Source organism: Capra hircus, chromosome 13 (genome assembly GCF_001704415.2).
Source record: "Capra hircus breed San Clemente chromosome 13, ASM170441v1, whole genome shotgun sequence".
NCBI classification, from domain to species: domain Eukaryota; kingdom Metazoa; phylum Chordata; class Mammalia; order Artiodactyla; family Bovidae; genus Capra; species Capra hircus.
This window is the reverse complement of record NC_030820.1, coordinates 72,285,586-72,292,768: the sequence shown is the minus strand read 5'-3', so window position 1 is coordinate 72,292,768 and position 7,183 is coordinate 72,285,586.

Here is a 7,183-nt window from a genome sequence, read left to right as displayed (position 1 = left end):
CCAATCAAAAAACTCTCCTTCCAAAACTTGGGATTCCCTGGTGGTTCAGATACGAACGAATCCTCCTGCCGATCCCTGGGTTGATCCCCTGGAAAAGGAAATGGCAACCCACTCCAGTGTTCTTGCCCGGAGAATCCCATGGACAGAGGAGCCTGGTGGGCTACCGTCCATGGGGTTGCAAAGAGTTGGACACGACTGAGCGACTAACACTCTCCAAGCCTCAGCCCCATGACTGTTTCAGAGAGGAGGGTCCTGGGGTCTGCAGGATGCAGTGGCCAGAGAGAAAGCAGGCATGTACTCAAGGCTGCTGGGGCTGCTGGCTGGCCCTCCTGCCTCTCTCCCTTTGGCCGGAAGATGAGCAAATCCAGATCCCTGCCCTGCGGTGCCAGCTCTCCTGATCCTGTTCCCAAGTGGTCCCAGAGGCTGGGCATGTGTGTGCTGGGGCCGCAGCCAGTGGATCCAACCCCCTCCCCGTTTGGCAGTCAGGCAGTCTGGCCTCTGGCAGCTGCTGGCTTTGCTCAGCTGCCTCATCCAAGGGAGCAGCTAGCTGTCCCCTCTGGCCAGAAACAGAGGTGGCCAGAGGTTCAGAATGAGGGAGGCATTGCAGAGAAGGGAAGGGCTGGCTGCTGGGGAGGAATACTTATGCCCTCTGGCCAGGAGCTGTGGACAGAGGGCTGCCCGCTGGGAGAATTATTGGGCTGTCTACTGCCCTCCCTGCCACACCAGGAATGAATTATTTCGGGCACACCAGCCAACAAAAAAGCACCTGCTGGTTGCTCTTCCTGGAATGACTGCTTCCCACTGTTCCTCTGGCCACCCTCTGGCCAGTCCTTCCAACCCCAGCTTGGACAGAAATCCTCTCTTCTAAGAATTCTTCCCTGACCCTTCCCTGACTCTACAGGGTCTTCTCCTCATGCCCCAAGCATCCTCTGCTTAACCCCTTCTCATTTTTTCACTACATCTTTCAAGCCTTAATGGACCAGAAACCCTTCTCACAGTGATTTATCATCTTGGGAACCCTTATTAGTAAAAACAAAAATTAAAAATTCATAATTATTACTTTCTGCTGTTTCTCTTCTGTTTATAAGGAAACAATTTAAATTTTAAAATAATTTCCTTCACATCCACGTAATTATTCTTTAATTTATGTAACCAAATACAATTTTTTGAGTGCTTAGTAGGGGCCAGATATGGTTTTAATGCTTGGGATGCATTAGTGAACAAAATAGGCAATGCTCCCTACTTTCTAGGGATGATAAGCAAGTAGAAAAGACAGAAAATAATTAAGTAAATTATAAAATACTTTTTTTTATAACGTACATTTTTAAAAGACTCTGACAATGCTCCTAATCCATAAAAACCTCCTGCTTTTTGCATTAAATCAAGTGATACAGGACAATTTACTTTTAAAACTGACCAAGATCATTGTCAAAATAAATTTCTCTTTTCCAGTGGAAACACTCACTTTTTGTTGTTATTCTACCCCAGTAGAATTTAACTTTATGAGTCTGTGGCATTATAATGTAATATGGTTATAAAGAAGAAAAATTCTGTAGAGGAAGGCAATCAAAGCTTACATTTACTTATTTATTTGGCCATGCCAGGTCTTGGTTACGGCATGCAGGATCTTTCATTGCTGCCCATGAACTCTTAGTTGTGGCTGCTGCTGCTGCTGCTGCTGCTAAGTCGCTTCAGTCGTGTCCGACTCTGTGCGACCCCGTAGACAGCAGCCCACCAGGCTCCCCCCGTCCCTGGGATTCTCCAGGCAAGAACGCTGGAGTGGGTTGCCATTTCCTTCTTCAATGCATGAAAGTGAAAAGTGAAAGTGAAGTCACTGAGTCGTGTCCGACTCATAGCAACCCCATGGACTGCAGCCTCCCAGGCTCCTCCATTCATGGGATTTTCCAGGCAAGAGTACTGGAGTGGGGTGCCATCGCCTTCTCCGCTTAGTTGCGGCACGTGGGATCTAGTTCCCTGACCAGAGAGTGAACCTGGGCCCCCTGCATTGGGAGTATGGAGTCTTAGCCACTGGACCACCAGGAAGGTCCCACACTTTCTCTTTTGCGGTCGTGCTGGGTCTTCACTGCTGCATGAGGGCTTTCTCTAGTTGTGGAGAGCCAGGCTACTCCCTAGCTGGAGTGCCTGGGCTTCTCACTTCGATGGCTTCTCTCATTGCAGACCTCAGGCTTCACAGGCTCAGTAGTGGTGACCCTCCAGCTCTAGAGCAAAGACTCAGTAGTCGTGGTACATAGACTTAGTTGCTCTGCTGAATGTGGAATCTTCTTGGACCAGGGCCCGAACCTGTATCCCCTGCACTGGCAGGCAGATTCTTAACCACTGGACCATCAGGGAAGTCCCCACATTTCCTTTAATTTAATCTTTAGTGTATATATATTCATGTTCAGCCTGGCCAAAGCCCAGTCATAGCCTCAGAAGATTCTCACACAACCATTCATAGATTTAGTAATTTTACATTTTTCAAAGAGCACAAACTGCCATCAAAATAAAAAGACAAATAAACATGATTTTCAAAAAATTCAAAGAGCAGACTGTCTGTCCAAGGGAGACTTAGACGCCAAGATAAATTCTATAATCTCCAAACTCTTACAGCAAGTGACGTACATGTGGAGCTTGCTTATGAAATTGCATTTTGCATTCAGCAAGAAAAAGCTACTTTTTTTGTAGCAGACATATTGTTGATTCTAGTTCTCCATTTCTATAGTAAACATGAAGCCATGTGCTTGTAAAATCTGACAGCAAGAAACCTAAAATATAAAATTCTGAGCAAAGGTCACAATTATGATAATCTGATTTTAAATTTTGAAACCTTATGGGATGGATTTGTAGAGATTTAGTTGAAAGTGCTTTCAAGTATGCATTAACCTTTTCTTTTTATGAATATCCGCAAACTGATTTTTTAAAAAGAATGAATCTGGCTCACCAACATTTCAAATGAACATTTTAAACTTTCATGTCTGATTCTGTTGTTCCTTCATTTACTCGCTGAGATATTTCTTTAACAAGAAATTCACTGGCTCCCTGGTTATTCAGTGACTTTGTTCCCATAAGAGTGGCAGGAAAAATGCTTGATTATTTCCCTTTATTTAATAGCTGTCAAAATAATGAGAGCTGATTTCTCCAAAGGTAGCCATTACTTTTTTTTTTGGTAGCTACTACTTTTAAAGCACATTATGAACCTCTGGGACATCCCTGAAGGTTCAGCGGTTACAACTTCATGCTTCCAATGCAGGGGGTGCAGGTTCCAGGTTCGATCCCTGGACAGGGAACTAAGATTTCACATGCTTCACAGCACAACCTGAAAAAAAGCTACTAAACAAATGTGTGTGTTTCCATCCATTGCAGTTAATACTTTTATTTAGGCTCAAGTTGTCCCATCTTTGGCCTGTGGGAGCTTTTCTAATTGGCTTCTGCGTCCTCCTGAAATGACCTTAGCAGTCCTTGGTAGGTTATGGCTTCCTTACTTTCTGGTTTTGACAAGATGGCCCAGCTTCATCTTGCCTCAGGCTTGAAAAATGTTGTTTTTTAAGAGAGGAATCTATAGTTATTAAGGACACTCGTCCATCCAAAACATCAGAGATCTTAACATCTGGCCCAATGCTTGGTGCATGGCAAATAGTTCATAAGTGTTGGTTTGCTGAATAAATTAATGATGATCACCTTCACTAGGGGAAGTTGCTTGAGGTCAGAGGCTATATAATTCAAAAAAGTATTTATTTATTCTTGAATAAATAAGTGGAGGAATGAAACCCAACAAATTAGGGGATACCACTCAGTCTCAGGCAGGGCAAAGCCGTGATGTTTGTAGTTTTCCATCCCCTCCTGGTGGGGAAGGGTAGGGCATGGTCCTCCAAATGCCTTAGAATCTTCTAGAGAAACGTTTCTCAAATTACAGATCCATACCTGTTAGTGAGTGGGTCATGACCAGCATGTTTTAAAAATTCAATTTATAATTGAGTAGAAACTATCAGAGTGCCTCATACAGTAGAAGCAAACTCTGTTGTGAACTGTCATGAAGCTCTATTTACAGCTATGTCTATATGCTTATTAACAAACTTAGTCACTTGTGATACATATGTGTGTACTGGATCACAACCAGTGATTTGTTGATAAGTGTTTAACAACTCTCTCTCTAAGGGAAAATGTGTAAGTATTGTGAATGTTGTTGAGCTTAATCACTTCAGTCATGTCCAGTTCTTTGTGATCCCCATGGACTGCAGCCCACCAGGATCCTCTGTCCATGGGGATTCTCCAGGCAGGAATACTGGAGTGGGTTGCCATTCTCTCTTTCAGGAGATCTTCCCCACCCAGGGATCAAACCCGCGCCTCCTGCGTTGCCTGCCTTTCGGGCAGATTCTTTACTGCTGAGCCACTGGGGAAGTTTGTACATACATAAAAGTATAATACATTTCTCTTAATATAAAGAATGTAGCACATAGTTTTAAAATAATAAAATATGCAAACACTCTTCACTCTGAATCCCATATAGAGAATTGGTTCTTCTAGAATGCTTTCATTGATGTTTAATTTACTGGTCTCTTGTCTCCACAGCCAACCTCATGTTTCAGTTTAACCATGTTTTGACAAATGGAGTTTCATCTCAGTGCAGACAATCAATAAACACTCAATAAACCAAATAAAGCCCTGATTTACAGTACTTGCCATTTCTCTTAATGTAAATACTCCCACCAGAGCTGGTTTCAAGCTACAAATTGATTCCGACAAACACACAGTTGGCGAATTTGCGCCATAACATACAATAGATACAAGCAACCCGAGGGGCATGGATAATAGGGTAAAATAATTAGGGAATGATGACTTTTGAATATTTATTTTGCATTTAATTGTTCATGTATACATTGTGATTTTTAATGGTGGCTTTAACAATCAACTTGCAAAAGTCCTGAAAATTTAACCATTTGTTCTCACAGGCACACAGCTGGACTTACAACGTGAATATGTATTTCTTAATGTAGGTTGAAGTTTAACCGAAACAAGAAAAATTCTCTAGAAACCTACCATTTTTCAGGTCTGGATTTAACCCTGTCTTTGAAAATCTTCAGGGATGAAGCTGCAAAGTCTCAATTGGAACAAACCCATTTCCTTTCTAGAGGAATACAAATCCTGAAATTCACAGGCGGTAAATTTTTTGCTAGTTCCTCTGGGTGATGTCTACAGTTCTTGCCACCCAGAAGAACACTTTCCCTTTCTCTTGGGATGGGGGATCAACATTTGGATTTTCACGAGGAGGGACCACTTAGCTTATAATGTCTAGCATACCTCTCTGTTCCTAACCATCATGCAGCTTGCTCTAGAAAGTGACAATAATTGAGCAACTGACAGTCTGCAGGAGACAGAGAGAGTTTCAGATACTATTTACAAGCTGCCTTCACAATTAACATCTTTCTGGCTGTGTGGTTTTCATCCCCAGTTATGAAAAGCCAAATTAGTGACTATATAATCAGTACTGTTGTTGTTCTGTTGCTAAGTTGTGTCCGACTCTTTGCAACCCCATGAACTGCAGCATGTCAGGCTTCCCTGTCCTTCACTATCTCTCAGAGTTTGCGCAAACTCATGTCCATTGAGTTGGTGATGTCATCCAACCATCTCATCCTCTGTCATCCCCTTCTCCTCATGCCCTCAATCTTTCCCAGCATCAGGGTCTTTTCCAATGAGTCGGCTCTTCGCATCAGGTGGCCAAAGTACTGGGGCTTCAGCTTCAGCATCCATCTTTCCAGTGACTGTTGATTCAATCCTGAAATCCAGGGTTGATTTCCTTTAGAATTGACTGGTTTGATCTCCTTGCTGTCCAAGGGACTCTCAAGAGTCTTCTCTAGTACCACAGTTTGAAAGCATCAATTTTTTTGACGTTCAGCCTTCTCTCACATCCATCCCTGACTACTGGATGTAAACATCTGCTTTTTTATGAAAGTATGTATTCATTTTAGGCCCATGTTGGGTCTTAGCTATGGCATTTGGGGATCTTTCATTGCAGCGTGAGGACTTTTCTCTAGCTGTAGCACGGGACTTAGTTACCTCGGGGCATGTGGGATCTTAGTTCCCAGACCAGAGATTGAACCCATGTCCCCTGCGTTGGAAGGTGGATTCTTAACCATTGGACCACCGGGGAAGTCCCACATTTGCTTTCTTAAATCTAGTTTTTTAAAGACCCAGAGATATCTTGATATATAAAAACTATTATCAGATCAATGCACTTTACAGATGGAAGATCATCTTGAGATAATTTTAAGGAATTAATATTTTTATTATTTTGTTGACTCTTTGCATGAGAGATTTTAAATATCAGTCTATTATAGGCATAAATCAGACAGGTGTTCCCCAAAGTGCAGTAGCTACCCTTGGTTTAGGGACAGAGGATTATTTTAGGCAGATAGAAAAAAGTGTCAGTTGCTCAGTTGTATCCAACTCTTTGTGATCCCCTGGACTACAGCATGCTAGGCTCCTCTGTTCATGGAAATTTCCAGGCAAGAATATTGGAGTGGGTTGCCATTCCCTTCTCTAGGGGATCTTCCCAACCCAGGGATCGAACCCTGATCTCCTGCATTGCAGGCAGATTCTTTACCATTTGAGCCAACAGGGAAGCCCATAGAGATAATGAATATTTCAACAGAAACATTATTTTTGTCATAGAAGAAATATAACTGGAACACAGAATCTGTTATTCCATGGATATTTCTGCTTGGGAGGTGGTCCTGTCAGCAGGTTGATTGCAGACTTCTGGCCTCCAGAATTGTCAGAGAATTAATTTCTGTTTGTTTAAGCCAATACATCGTCGTAATTTGTTATGGCAGCCCTAGGAAACTAATATAGCAGCAAAGAAATGCTTTGAGTTTGGGAAACTCTGAATCAGATACCCAGCCATGACAGGGGAGGAGAGGGTTTTGCTGTTGTTTAGTTGCTAGGTCGTGTCTGACTCTTTTGCGACCCCATGGACTGTAGCCCTCTAGACTCCTCTGCCCACGAAACAGTTTAACTCTGTGTTAAATGAGTGACTGACTCATTAACACGTTCATTGGATTGCCATTAACTCCCAGGGTCCAGCATTTTCACTCAATACAAATACGTAGTTGTTTTAAAAGGGAAAATATAGTATTTTAAAATGTAAATATAATAACAATTTCAAGCAGTTATTTCATTTTCTTAC